This window comes from Mustela erminea, chromosome 9, assembly GCF_009829155.1.
Source record: "Mustela erminea isolate mMusErm1 chromosome 9, mMusErm1.Pri, whole genome shotgun sequence".
Taxonomy (NCBI): domain Eukaryota; kingdom Metazoa; phylum Chordata; class Mammalia; order Carnivora; family Mustelidae; genus Mustela; species Mustela erminea.
Genome location: NC_045622.1, coordinates 87,906,864 through 87,922,379, shown reverse-complemented (window position 1 = coordinate 87,922,379; position 15,516 = coordinate 87,906,864). Strand labels below are relative to the sequence as shown.

The following is a 15,516-nucleotide window of genomic DNA, read 5'->3' as shown; positions in this document are numbered from 1 at the left end:
CAAAATCACAGACATGATAATGTTCCTTTTTAAGTAGCTGAAGAAAGTGGATTTACTTATTTGACAAAAAACAGCTGGTGCGATAAACCTGAGATAGCACATAGCTAGTCCTTTTTGCTAAAGATAATTATGATAATCTCATCTCACTAAATAATTTTCAAATCACTTCTATATACATTATCTTACTTGATAACATATTGACATGGCCGGCTAATGGTCAAATTCATTAGCAAGTCATCATTTGGACTTTGACAACAAAACGACAAAATCTAGCCCCAGCTCCTCCTCCTACTAACATACTTGGCCTTGGGAACATTACTCAACCTCCTTAAGCCTCCTCAAACCTGTGTTTCTTTGCCAGCAAAAATAAAGATACTGACAGTAAAAGTAATCGGTGTTTTTTCAAGGAAGTTTCTTTTGTTGTTTTTTGTTTTTTTTTACAAAATTGCATATATTTAAGGTATACAACTTGATGTTTGGATATACATGTTCTTTGTGAAATAATCACCGTAATCAAGCTAATTACCATGTCCATTACTTCACATGGTTACCGTGTGTGTGTGTGGTGAGAACCCTTAACATCTAACCACTTAGCAAAGTTCAAGTATATGACACAGTGTTATCACAGTCAACATGCTGCACATCAGATCTCCAGAACTTACTCATCTCACATAACTGAAACTTTGTACCCTTTGGCTGACATGTTCCAATTTCTCCCTATCCCCAACCCCAAACAATCATCACTCTACTCTCTGCTTCTAGGAGTTTAACTTTTTTGGTCAAAGGATTGTTACAGTAGTTTCAGGTTTTCGTGACTTTTAGATTAGACGTGTAAGTGAGCTCAAGCAATGTTTGTCTGTGCCTGACTTATTTCACTTTGCATGATGTCCCCCAGCTTCATCCAGGTTGTCCCAAAAGTTGGCTTTCCTTCTTTTGGAAGGCTGAATAATATTCCATTGAATATATACCACATTTTCTTTGTCCATTTATCCATCAATGGACACTTAGATTGTTCCCACATCTTTGTCACTGTGAATAATGCTGCAATGAACATGGGAGTGAAGTATCTTTTCAAGACCCTGATATTATTTCCTTGGGATGAATACTTCTGAACATGGAATTGTTGGATCATATGGTAATTCTGTTTTAAATCTTTTGAGGAGCTTCCATTCTGTTTTCCATAATGGCTGAACCAATCTACATTTCCAGCAACAGTGTTTAAGGGTTCCTTTTCTCCACACCCTCACCAACACTTCCCTTTTAATAACAGGCACTCTAAGAAGCATGAGGTGATATCTCATTATGTTTCCTATAGGCAAACACTATTCTAAATGATTTCCACATAATTCATTTAATTGCATAAGAAGTGAAATAAATACCATGAACTGCCTTTAATTAGGGAACTGAGGCACAGCTAGTAAATGGTAAGGCCCGGGTAGAGACCAGTATTCTTACCCACCATGGAAACCACCTCAGAGATTTTACCCTAAGTACTAAAAGAGATCAAGTATATGCAGCCCTCAGTAAAATACTGGCACACAGAAAATGTTTAATAAACATTGGCTGTTCCTATTCTTATTAGCTGGAGGACAATAACAATCCTTCAACGAAACTCTAATGTAATCTAATCACCTGCCTACACCAAGCACCAAAATAGAATTATCCACTTCTCTTACAGCCTCAGTAGGAAAACAAAGAGGGGAGTAGAAGTAGCAACAAAATAAGAGTATATGGATGAAGGCAACTTAAAAGTCAAAGGTACTGTAGAAATGAATGGAGGTGCTGTGTCAGCGGCCGGAATTTTTGGAAGGGTGCCACAACACTGACATTTAACTGTCCTGTTGCCAGTATGGGGACTGCTCATCTTCCTTCTTGACAACCAGCCCAATCCTATGAAAAAGTTAATAGGGCCCTACACTGTATTTTACTGTGGAAACAATTCACATGATAATCTTGTCTGTGTCCACACAGGAACCAGCATGATACAGGAAACCCCTCCCAAATCCAGCCTTCCTCACTCCATCCCCATAGAACCCCTAAATTGGGCTCCCTCTTCAAATTCAGCTATATTCTGTGTTTTACTATTTGACCAATTTTCTCCCCTCGAGACCACATGGATTCATTTCCCTTCCTCATGGTTTTACTGAAAGCCAATTAACAACAATTATCCCTTACAATAGCAGATTAATTAGAAGGAATCTTGTTGCTATAAGCATATCATATATGTCAAGTGAACATCTCCCTTTCTGGAAAGTTCTATGGCACGCTGTTCAATAGACCTTTCAGCAAGGTCATTATCTTCACTGTCTAATGACAGCCACTAGCTACATGTACATACTGGGATTTTGAAATATGCTTACTGCAACTAAAGAAAGGGATTTTTTAATTTAATTTACTTTTAATAAATTTAAATAGGCAATTTAGGGAGTACCTACCATATTGGACAGAGCAACTGCACACTATTATCCACTTCTAGTAATCAGTGTGGTATGGGCTACTCAAAATTAAGGATCTGACCTCATAAGACCAAAAAAAGTCAACTTGGAGGAGGCCGGTCCTCTGAAGACATGATAACATGTAGAGCTATAGCCCAAAACCAAGTATTTCTAAAATTTGCTTTCAGAAGAACTAGAAGGCCTGACTCTCAAACTGGCACTGTGCCACTTTATCGTTATTCAGTACAAGCACATAAAACAATTATTCTATCAGTTTTACAGAAAGATGAACAGTTCAGTGGCAGGAAAAGTCCAGAATGGACTGCTGGCAATCACAGCAAGTCCTGAAAGAAGAAATTAAAAATCAAGTATCAGCCAAAGAAAAGCCAACTAATTTGTCTCTATTCTTTCTCCCTCACAGAAACGTATCCCCAGCCAGGCGTCGGCCTGGGAACTGCAGAGACTTGCCTTCCTATGAAGATCAATTTGCTAAGGAAGAGAGGAAAGGGACAAACTACACAAGGCAGGAAAAGAGCAAATGCCAAGGCTTTGCGAGAAGCCAAGTGTGTGCAAAGGAATATGGGGCATGGATATTGAGAACAACAGGAAGCCGTTGGACTGCGTGGAGCAGGGAGGAGACATGACCCACCCTGGGTTCTGTAAAGATGGCGGCAGGTGGCTGACGATAAGAGAGTTTGGAGTGAGGCAGCACAGCGCGAGAGACCAGTTAGGAGGTCTTTGCCATTGTTATGGCAAAAGAGATGGAAATTAAATAAAGTAATAAACAAATAAATAAGTGATAGAGCTGAGGACGGTGGGTGGCAGAGCCTAAGAGAAAAAGGCATGGTCAACAGGGAGTTAGGAGCAAAATTACCAGGGCTTCATAATGACTGCCACGGGGTAGAAAGGAAGCAGGTAATGAGCAAGAGGTTCTTCTCATTCACAGCTGAATGGAGGGAGAGGCTCTTCCCCGAGGTAGATGTTGGAAAGGACTGGATTTGAGAGAGGACCTAAGTTTCATTTCGGGCACTTGCCTTTGCAGTATCTTTAACACAATTAGGATGGCAAGTAGACAGTTGGACATGGGACCTTAGACACCAAAGGAACAATTTAGTCCATACCTCTATTCTGTTTTGTTTTGTTTTTTTTAAAGATAAGCTGGTAGTTTGATGAGATGTCTCATTTTTCAGCTCATAAAAGATGATGCCCAGGGGCGCCTGGGTGGCTCAGTGGATTAAAGCCTTTGCCTTCGGCTCAAGTCATGATCCCAGGGTCCTGGGATCGAGCCCCGCATCAGCCTCTCTGCTAGCAGGGAGCCTGCTTCTTCCTCTCTCTCTGCCTACTTGTGATCTCTGTCTGTCAAATAAATAAATAAAACCTTTAAAAAAAAAAAAAAAAAGATGATGCCCAGAAGTCACATAAGTGCTTAAATAGACCAAGGAGGACTCCACAGCTCCATCCCTGTAGAACTTCCAACTGCCAACCCCTTCAGAAAAGACTGCACTCAAATTCATTTTGGAAATGCTGCAAACATGGTCAAGTCCTCATACACTCTGTCAAATGGCCATCTTGTATGGTCCTGCATGACGTACTCCAGAGTCCACAGGGGTCAGGCGAGAACTGGACCACTACCCAACTCCATCCCGTTGTTACATAGGAATAATTAGTATTGCTAAAATTGAAAGTTTTTAAGAGAAGCTGAAAATGTGAGGGCTTTTTTTTTTTTTTAAGATTTTTTTCTTTGAGAGAAAACACATAAGCCGGTGGAGGGTCAGAGGGTGAGGGAGAAGCAGACTCCCCGCTAACCAGGGAGCCCAAAGAGGGGCTCGATCCCTAGACGCTGGGATCATGACCTGAGCGGAAGGCAGACACTTAACTGACTGAGTCACCCAGGCACCCCTTAATTTAAATCTCTAAATGTTTTGTTCACATTTCTTTTTTTTTTAGAAGACCATCTGGGTTAAACAAAATCTCTCACAGTCCACACTTACTCCATGGGCCACTAGTTGGTGACTTTATCTCAGGAGTGGCACCTGCAGAGAACTCATGTATCCCTGTGTTAATCCTCCCAACTGATAGCCTTTCGCACTGAGTCTGAATGCACCCTCAGAATCCATCCCAACACAACGCTCCAAGGGAGATGATGTTCCAAAGTATTCAGAGCTATGGAAGTTGAAATTTATCTGCCCTGTATTTTCTGGCGGTAACCAATGTTGCTCCACAAAAACGTGAAGACGACACAAAATGCCCCCAATTCTTCCCCTCCCTTCAGGAGAAATTGCCTTGGGGCATGCACACACAAATGCCAAAACTCTTTGGTGCCTGTTTCTATTAGTGCAAATCATGTTTCCTGAGCCTACAAACAATGTATTTCCATTTCTTCTGCAGCCTGTCTCTATGTATGGCCTTTTAAATGCCACTGTAGCTCAGCTAAGTCATCTTTTTCTTTTTCTATTCACTCCAGGCCTTCACCTCTCCTCGAAACTTTTTTTTTTTTTGAAATCTCTACACCATTTCCCTAAACATCTCATTTTGCTTGATTAAAAACAAGACCTGGACGGTTTTCTCTGATTCTCTAATGTGATGATAACTGATGGAAAAGCCTTTTCATACACTGACCTCAGAACTCAAGCACAGTGAGAAGATTCTGCAAGGCCTTTTACTTCCTGCAAAGCCACTCGCTTTGTTTTCACCTGCGTTTCAATAAATGGAAGAAAGAGTTCCCATTCGTTCCAATTAGTTAAAAAAATAATCATTTTCTCATGCAAAATTAAAGCTTAGCAGGCACCTCTCTTTGGGAAGACATGAAGCTGAACACTTTTAATTTAAGCCAAACAAGCGCATTAAGAAGATGTATTTCTCTAGAGCTGTAGTCCTTCAGGGTCCTTGAATGCCAGTTATTGGCTTACTTTTTAGCCTGAGTAAAAGATCTTTTTGCTGCTGTCTTTAAGGATCACCATTAAGAAAAGCAGCAGCAGTTACCGCATTATTGAGTTTTCTTTGTCAGGGGAAGAGGGAGCAGGAATTAGAGTCTCAGACGTTGGATTGCACTGGCATTAGTTCACTGGGACCACCATAACAAAGCATCCCAGAAGGCTTCCACAACAGAAGTTTATTTTCTCACCGTTCTAGAGGCTGGAGGTTCAAGATCAAACTATCAGGAGATTCAGTTTCTCCTAAGGGTCTTTCTCTTTGGCTTGTAGATGGCTGCCTTCTCCCTGCGTCTTCACGCCTCACGCCGTCTCCCGTCTGTGTACGTCTGTCCTAATCCCTTCTACTCACAAGGACACCCGATGTAGTGGAGTGCAGCCCACCCAAACGATTTCATTTCAACCGAATTATGTCTTTAAAGACCCTATTTCCAAATACGGTCACATTGTGATGTGCTGAGAATCAGAACTTCCACGTGTGAACTTGGCAGCCAGGGGTGGGGGGCGGGGGCGGGGGGGGGGGGCACACAATTTAACCCATAATGGTGACCCTGAGGATAATGTACATAGAGCGGAGCGTGTGTTTAGTGACAAGCAATAGAAACTAATTCCTGCTGGTAAGTGCAAAGCAGCGGCAACAGCAACAGAAAGAAAGAAAAAACTCTAAGGCAGGAATGTAATCATGACCCATGAAGGGACAGGAACCAAAAACCAAAAAACTCTCAGAACTTCTCCCCCTCCACTCCTTCTGCTCATAGGTTTCTTCCCTGCCCACCTACCTCCTTTTCCTTCTCCCCATTTCACAGGATAGAATACGGTCCGTAGGCTTACAAGCCTACACAGGACAAATTTTACTATTTATCCAGATGAACCAGCAAGAAAAACCAGCCCTGATTTCCAGGGAAGAGACTCTGACTGTCCCAGCTTGGGTCAGGTGTTCACCATGGTCCCATTATAACGGGGCGATGTGGTCATCTGTTTCCAACGTGGCTGTTCTGGGCTTCCCCGTGAACTGGAGTGATCTCTATAGGAAAGGAGAGAGACAGGGGAGGTAGAGATACGTGATCATGGGCCTGCGAATAGGGCAGATGCTCTAACACTTGTCGCTGTATGGGTAAGAATGTTTGCATGTCCCACTCTTTTTTCAGACCCCAGGATATTGCTCCCCTGCTCACGAGCCTACTTAGATATTTCTCCTCTTGACGTGTAGACAAGAGGTAACTATAGCAACTGGATGTACAGGTAATTGCTATAAAACATTGCCCAGGGGTTGGAAAGCCATGGAGAAACTGATCCCTACATTCGACCGGGGCACTAGTTCACAGCTAAGGTGAGTTTCTTGTCTCCAGAACAATCAGTGTTTTACCTTTTAAAAATAAAGAAAAGTGTGTGTGCCACAATTCTGTCTGAAAGCTCGGGCATTGAAGTAGACCCAGGAGATGCAATTTCAAACAAGACTCACCTTTTCATCTTCCAGGTCTGTGACTTGGCTAGGTCTCCGTTGCCTCTAATCTTTTTTGTTATCTTGGCTTCAGCTGCCCACTATTTCCAGAAGCGGGCTGACGGGCAACGACCCAGGTTTAATGACAGCACCCTTGGATCTAAAAAGACATCATTTCTTCAGATGTGGCCAGTTCATCCTCTAAAGGACCATTCAGCCTGCTAGGCATCCCAGAACCTGGGATGATCTCCCTCTTCCTTAATTGCCTCTCTCCTGGAACTCACAGACACAAGAACAATACCCTTCCCTCTCTTTCTCTCTTCTAAACTAAATATAGAATTGGAATGACTCCCTTTTGGAATTGTTGAGATAAAGAAGCAGACGTAATGTGGGGTTTTAGGAGCTCAGCTCTCCCTCTTACCAACAGTTTGGGAGACAACTCCGTGAGGAGCCCTTGGAACCCGGGGCAAGGCTGCCGAGGTTCAAAGCCACGCTCCACCACTTACTAGCTCTACCTTAGATAAGTTATTAACCTCTTGGAGCTTCGCTTTCCTCACAGAGGTGTTGGGATTCTTAAACAAGCTACTGTACCTGAGGTGTTTAGAGTTATGCAATTGATTGCTGTTACTACTATTATAATACCAAATCTGGCCTGATGGGCTAAGGAGGGTTGGTCTCTGACAAGACACAGCGGCACTCCCCCTCCATTCCCCATTCAGGGCACTCTGCTCTCCTGCCTCCTTTTTTTTTTTTTCTTTTTTTTTTTTTTTTTTCATCCTCCCCAGCACCTGAGCATCAGGGAGCCTCCTGCAACCTTCCCCATCAATACCCACCCGGAACTCACTCCCAAGGTAGCAGCCCTCTCCGAGAGCACTGTCTAAGAGGCAGTTCCATTTTCTCTGAGAAAAATACCTTCACTATCTTGTTTCCTTTTTTTGGATTTTTTTTTCTACTTTTTCTCCCATAATGTGCATGCATCTATAGCCAATGAAGTTATGCCAGTTGTACAAAGGAGTAGTAAGATGCCAATGTCCTCAAGCTATCTCTGCCCCCACCATACTCACTGCAGCTGAGTTTGGAGCCCCTCCTCTCTCACTGGACCATGACATCAGCCTTCCTACTTGGTCACACTATCAATACTTTAGCCAATCCACTGCCCATAGCATTAGGAGTGAGCTGGACAGTTAGGCAGTCAGGGCCAGGGTCTCCAACAAGAAAATATGGGGTCAGGAGAGTTAAGATAAAACACTGACATCCTGTTTTTCAGCTTAGACAGGACCACACTAGCATTCTGCTCTGCAGCCTTTGCAGAAATGACTTCTGCAAAACATCCTAAAATAAGACCATTAAGCACAAAGCATTTGTCACCATCACAGGCAAGGGGCAGTTAAGACATAAGTCCCCAGATGTCAGCAAAAAAGACCATCAGCACATAGACATTAACCTAATAGGTACACAGATGTGTGACCCAAAGCCCTGATGGGTACAACTCAACACACCCTGGTTGCTTAAGATAGTTCTGCAAAAGAGCTCCTAAAACCACTAAACTTAGAAACTCCAATGGCAACCCTCTTGGGTCCCCTCCCTCTCTGAGAACTTTACACTCTTGCTCCATAAAGTTTGCTTGGCTGCCCACCACTCTTCGTCTGGTCTACCTCTTCATTCTTCCAAGTGGCATGACCAAGAAACCCTGCAACGATAGCCCTAGCATAGGCTCTTCCTAAACATTTAATCACAAAGTAAGTATTTCCAGATTAAAAAACATTTAAAGATCCCTATTACTTAAGAGGTATGTTCCAAAAATTCTTGGCATGGCCCAGAAGCCTGCTTCTAGCCCCAACATACATTCTCAGTCTCGTCTGCTACCATCCCTCTTTCCCATCACCCTACACTCTAGCCAGTGAAAATCAGAAGCCATTTTGTGTAAATCGTATGTTTCTTCCAGCAGGAACATTCCAGCCTTCTACTCCTCCACCTAGCGAACTCTTACTTATTTTTCAAGCTGCCACTCAGCAAACATCTCCTCTAAAAACCGTCTATGTATCTCCCCAGAAATAATCAATAATGCTCTCCTCTCTATTCACTTCATATAGTATATATGACAAAGTGCCCTAATATTAGTTTTCTAGATTCTCTCCCACATTTAAAAAAAAAAAAAAAAGAAAGAAAGAAACCTACTCTATTGAAATATGACTGACATACAAAAAGTGTAAAGAATTCCTACAACTCAGTAGCAAAAAACAAAGAGCCCATCTAAAAGATGGGCAAAGGACCTGAATAGACATTTCTTCAAAGAAGACATGAGATTTGAAAAGATGCTCAACATCACTAACCATCAGGAAAATGCAGCTCAAAACCAAAATGAGTTATCACCTCACACCTGTTAGGATGCCTATCATTAAAAACAACAAAAGAGGGGCACCTGGGTGGCTCAGTGGGTTAAAGCCTCTGCCTTCGGCTCAGGTCAGGATCCCAGGGTCCTGGGATGGAGCCCCACATCTGACTCTCTGCTCAGCAGGGAGCCTGCTTCCTCCTCTCTCTCTGCCTGCCTCTCTGCCTACTTGTGATCTCTGTCTGTCAAATAAATAAATAAAATCTTTAAAAAAAAAAAAAAAGATAAGTGTTGGCGAGGATATGGAGAAAAAGGAATCCAGGTACTGTGCTGGTGGAAATGTAAGTTGATACAGCCATTACGGAAACAGTATCAAGCTTCCTCCCCGCTTTACCGTAAGTTCTTTGAAGTCAGGAATCATGTTCAATCAATCTTGGTACCTCCCTCAGCACCAAGTCCCGAGGAGAGTAGGAGCTGCTAGAAAGATGTGATGAATGAATGAACGAGGCAGGAGGAAGGTGCTATTCTTTACATACAAAGATGACATCACCACAGCCCTACCAACAGACTTCACTGTGGCCCCCGTTTCCCAACATTGGCATGGATCATACGGATAGGTCCCTGTTCCCTCATCCTTGGTAACTGTAGGCCCAGTGATGACAGAATGGCTACGTGAGAGCCTTCAACTAGGCACAAAGGACTAGGGACAAAACTAGGCTCTACCCTTAAAGAAAATTCTAATCTCGGTCTCTATTAGTGTCACCCACTCGCCGCCTGAACCCGGCCCTTGCTCAAAGTTAGCTCACAGCATAGTCTGACCGTGGGGTTGAGAAATGGAAGGACAGATCTTCTCCAACCTGCAGTAAAACTGAAAAAACATATGTGCTCCATCTCAGTGGATGGAAGACCCTCTTCCTCCCCACCTGCCTACCTTTCTGCTTCCTTCTTTTCATAAAGAATAGCAAAGATGCTGGTATCAACATGAACATAACAACTCTGGTGGTTGATTAAACTCTTCATCTTCACTCCCTTGCTAATCAACTACAAAAGCCTTCGATACACACACCAACCTCAGAAAGGTTTTATCACTTAATTACTATAAAACAACCCCACAGGTTAACGCATGCTTGATCTCAAAGGAGTGGCAGTAACCATTATGTTATTAATATCAATTTCACAGCTAGAAACAAGTAGAGAGAATTCAGGCCCAGAAATATGGCACAAAGTCTGAGTTAACGGGATGTGCTCCCTGCCCCCGCCCCAATACTACTCCCCAAAACTCAACGTACCATTTTGTTATGGTCTGAAATTCTGGAGCCAGAAATGTATTCCTTTTGTTTGTTTGTTTTTTCTGTTAAAATGCAAACACCATATAGGTAGATCACATATCAAACCACGGTCAATCATTTATGCGTAAGAGAAATCTAAATAAATTTAGCCACTTTTCTAGGGCATTGGTGGTTACAGAGGATAGAGAGGGAATGTGGGGAAGCAGCGACTTGAGTAACTGCGGCGGGGCTATCATCCTGTATTGAAAACAAGGATAAAGAGGACTGAGGGTCTGAGAGCAATCCTTACTCGGTTCACACGTGTACTTCCTGCTTGGCATTGATAAAAGTGTACGTAGACAATTGTATGGCAGTAAGAGGTTGAGGGGTCTGACTGCGGCTCAAATCCTATTCTGTAGGACTGAGTTACTGAGATCTGCTGCCTCTAATTTTGCATCATCACTGGCATCCAAAGAATGAGGCAGCGTGAATCCAGCTTGTGTTTCACTGTTTACGGTGTATTTGTTTCTGACAGGCTCTGGGTCAATAATTTTTCATAAGTCAAATCACAATATAGGTACTCCAGGAGAGAATTTGTGAGATCATCTTGAACAGTGAATATGTCTTGACTATTTTGTACAAGTGCATGCTTTTTTACATCAGGCTTGCTTGCTAAGAGGCACACTCACAGTGTATGCTGCCTTTCCCTTTGGAAGGCAGAATATTTAGAACTCTATGGCAACTTCTGATTTAATTTACAAAATGCCTGCTCGGGTGGGCAAGGTTCTGCAGAGAGTCCTGGTGATCTCCATATGCCTGTGTGGAATGCACAGAATAAATATGATCATCCCCAAACCGCTATGAGATTTGCTCACCTGACAAGTTGGTAGAGAAACAAGCAGACAGACTCTTCTCTTGGGAAACCCAGAGGATGCCAGGAACGAGGTAAGAGACTCCTTATAGCTACAGGCTCTTATCATAAGAACAACTGATAAAAAGGTATTTGAACAAAAGCCTCAGTTTCATTGAAATAGTTAATGGAAACTCAAGAATCATGACGTCTACCATTGTGTTACATAAGGTTAGACACTCAAGATTCTTCCAGCACAGGTCAACAAGGTAAAGATTGTTGTGAATAGAAAAGCACACCTTATATCTCAACAACATAACTTGGTTTGCACATGATGATCCTTAAGAATATTTTCACTAACAAAAATAATTGGCTTAAAGCAGTACCAGGAGTGAACAAAGAACTTGGAAACAAGGGCGCCCACTAACAAACCACAGAAAGGGATCGCTGAATAGGAGAAAGGAAAAAGTCTACGAGGCCCTTCCAGAACCACAATCAATGATGTTGGCACATTGGGACCTCAGCTGGACCCCAAGCAAATACTCCTCAAAAGGAATCTGCCTCCTTTTGCTTTGAATCTGCACTCAGCCATCTACTGATTAATAATATTGCTCGACACCCAGAACAGGGGCCACCCACGCACATGCAGGAGTTTTCTCTTGTAAACAATCACGTTGGCGTCCGAGTTTATCTGCGAATCTCATGTGAATTGACAGGTGAGTCTTCACTGCTTTAAATCCGATCAATTCTAAGTATACCGATAAAGCTCAGTCCTTGCAGTCCGTGGACAGTGAAAGCAGCTGCTGCATTTTACCACGGAGACTTTGTGTCTCTATCCTTTCCTTTCCCACTGATCTTTTTCCATTTTCCCACTGTTGTTTGAAAGGCTAATTTCCTTCAATGGTAGGACGCATATACAGTATCTATCCCACACCGAAAGAGCTAGTTGATCCCTTTTAATTGTGCGATTAAAAACCTATTCGAAATGGTTATGTAGCAGTGCAGAGATGCAAGACCAGACTTCATGATTTTTAGAAACACCAAATCTTAAGCTTTCCTAGTGCCACTTTAAGAATCTGAGAAAAAGCTACGGCCCCTCTCTCCACTGAAATGCACAATCACAAGATTTGGAGTTTGGGGGTGGCCCACCAATCCCATCTATAGACTGCTACTTAAGAAGCCTAATCTCATGCAAACCCTTCATTTTGTAGATGGAGAAACTGAGGCTCAGTGAAAGGAAATGACTAACTCAAGGATTACACGACTTGTTACAGACAGACACGGAATGAGGTCTTTAATGTCTTCCCATCAACATGCGTAGGACCGAGTATTTTTTCACTTTATAATGAGGCTTGTTGACATCCAGTAGACACAGTATTCCACAGAAAAAAGTCAGTCCGTTCTGCTTGTGCACCAGCCTATCCTGGGCCCTGGAAAGGTCTCCTCACCCAGCCAACCCCCATGGAGTCGTCCAATTCCTGAGTCTTCATTCATATATTTTAAAAGGGCCGCTGAAGGAGGGAAGTAGAGCTGGCCAAACCAAGCTGGAGAGGGACCCAGGAATTACCAGAGCTTCCCCGAGCAGCAACCTGAGCTACACATGATGCAAACTTCTGGTTTGCACAGTGATTTCGGTCAAACAGATGTGAGATTATGGAAAGAAAACAGACAATTTTCCTGAACTAACCAGGCTGGCCATGAGAACAGACCATGTAAGAGACCCAGGGAGGCTTCCCCTCAAGCCATGCCTCTGTAAACCATGAACTAATGTGTCTTGGAGATTTTATATTTCATGAAGTGCTTTCGGGTACAGAAATCAACTGAAGAAGGAAAAATAAAAGGGAGGGAAGGAGCAGCAGATCCTTAACAGTAAATGTTTTCCTTCTAAAACAACCCTGAAACCAACACCTCTTTTTTTTAACCCATGAAGAATCAGACTCAGAGTAGTTAAGTAATGTACAAAGCCACAGAGTAATTATCAGGATTCAAATCCTGATTATCTGAGGAAAACCCTGTTCTACGGAGGACAGATTGCGATTCTAGAAGGTGAAGTTGCTGTCCTCGTTTATGCGGCGCCTGAATTTTGGAGCCTGAAAACTCGCGGGTTCACGTCCTACAGCAAGCTGTTGATTCCATGGGGACCATGTGTCTCCACACAGTAAGCAGGGCATGAAAATGAGAATCACGCGGTTGCCCATTCTTTGAGAAACACGGGTCTTGAGTAGGGACTCTCAGAGACCAGCCGCATTCACCACACCCGGGAGTTTGTTAGAACGGCAGCTCCTGGGCCCACCCCTGACCTAGGAATCAGAAACTCCATGGTGGGGGCACCCCACGCTGTTTGATCAAATTGTCCAGGCGGTTTAAGACCCACTTAGCCAGTGGCATACTCTCCTTTCTCACGCCCTGCATAAAAGAAACTCATTTACACTTGAACCCTTTCTAGAACAATTCTAACACCTGAAACCTCAGCTTAGGAATCGTGGCAAGGCATTCAGTAGGTCCTCCAAGTCCCTCAGACTTGGCAGGAATCCAAACCTCACAGCATTTGATTGTGCCTCATAATTCATTTGGTCCCTTTCCCCCAGGCACAGTCAGAACTCCCAGGGCTCAAGAATGGTTCAAAGAACTCAACCCCGAAATTGTCCTCAGAGATCGCTTCCTACTCAAGAGGGAAATGATGCCCAACAATATCGTTTGCTTAGAAACATTTCACCACTCCAAATTTTTTTTTAATTTTTATTTTTTTTTATGGAGGAGCTTATATTAGAAAATAGAGTTTCCTCCAAGAAACCCAGCAGGGTAGGTTGTAAGACTCTGCTTCGGAGCTGAGCTTGGCAACATGATGTTGGTATGTGGGCCTTTCACAGTTTCCGTATTTCTTGGTGGGTGGTTTGTTTTATGACACTAAATGTTCTTCTCAAACAGGTGTTGGCTGGATGGAATAAAACTAATTAGTTCGATCTTGGGGAAAACTGAGCCTATATGCTGGAATTCAGACTCTTGTCTGCATTTGTTATTTGCTTGAATTACAAGAGTGTTCTAACAAGGGGTGAAAATGTATTACTTTTCTTGGAGTATGCTATATTTTATCATGGAAAACACAATCAGTGGTACCAAATACAAGTATAATGTTCGCTGGTTAAACCAACACGGTCCTGTGTCTCCCAATTTATTGCTTAGCAATTGAATTTACCTGGAGCCCAGCGGCGGGTGAAGGTTTTGCAAGGAACGATACAACATTGCCACCATGTGGTCCCTGGCTAAAAATGGCAGCGGCAGAAAGAAGATCCACCCCCATTGCCATCGACGCCCTGCTTCCCAGCCCTCCCTACGTGCTTAATCCTTGTGTTTGCAGCTCAGCAATCAGCTGGATGAGGAGAGACGAGACTTATTTCCAGATGGACACAAGGCATTAATCAGACGGTGCAATAGTACCGGGTAATCAGCTTACCCTTAGGAACTCCCATTTTCACCTCTTGTTCAATATATTCTGTTCTTTCCCTCCCCTGTTCGTTTTCTCCTTAGTAGCTAGATATTATTAGTAGCTATTATAGGACTCCTGCTGAATCGGACTATTACCGTTCCTGAATCTCAGCTGCTGTTATTTAGTGCCCTCTCCCCTATAAGCCCCCCCACCCCACCCACACACACACCCAGCTCAAATCGTGGGCCCCACAACCATTCTGATCCTCCAGGCTGCACAGTCTGTGCCCAATGATTAGGAACCAAAGCTCACCCAGGTCTGTAGGAGGGAAAGGAGGAGGAAGAGGAGGAAAAAGTGGAAAACTCAGAAAACTTTAACAGTGATCCCTCCAGCAGGTAACCTGCCTGTTCTTTGACATTTCTTCCCTTTTTATGAATCATGTGGGAGTTTTGAGTTAGTATAAATATCAAAGAATCTCACGAGCCACCTATAACTTTAGGAGAAGAAGAATTATTTTTCCAGATGAATCAAAGACCTATATGGGTAAGCTTATTTATGTGCAAAGAAGAATTCCCAAGACTTGCATTAGGGTTCCAATATCACATGATGACTTACAATCAGCCAGTGAAAACCTTGAGCATGTACCATGTGTACATGGTACCATGGGCCACGTATGTTTTACAGGTAATAACCAAAACAGACACGGTGCCAGCTCTCATGTTGTTCCCAGTTCAGAAGGGAAGACACGTATTTAATTTAACCTTTTTTAAGGTTTTGTTTATTTATTTTACAGACAGGGGGGAGAAAGGGAGGTCGAGCACAAGCAGGAGGAG

At 43.1% G+C, this 15,516-nt stretch overlaps 1 long non-coding RNA gene across 3 annotated transcripts in view; it reads right to left on the bottom strand.

The window, feature by feature from the left end:
• LOC116598935 overlaps window positions 1-15,232 on the bottom strand; it is a 53,060-nt gene extending 37,828 nt beyond the window's left edge. The window contains exons 1-4 of one of the 3 annotated variants that reach the window (XR_004289201.1): window positions 10,428-15,232; window positions 6,828-6,966; window positions 6,145-6,389; window positions 5,055-5,128 (exon numbers count right to left, since the gene is read on the bottom strand). This is a non-coding gene — a long non-coding RNA (uncharacterized LOC116598935). Of the gene's footprint in view, window positions 1-4,382; window positions 6,390-6,827; window positions 6,967-10,427 lie in introns of those variants that run through there. The other 2 variants (XR_004289199.1, XR_004289200.1) reach the window with 2 other exon arrangements.
• Between the last annotated feature and the right edge of the window lie 284 nt (window positions 15,233-15,516).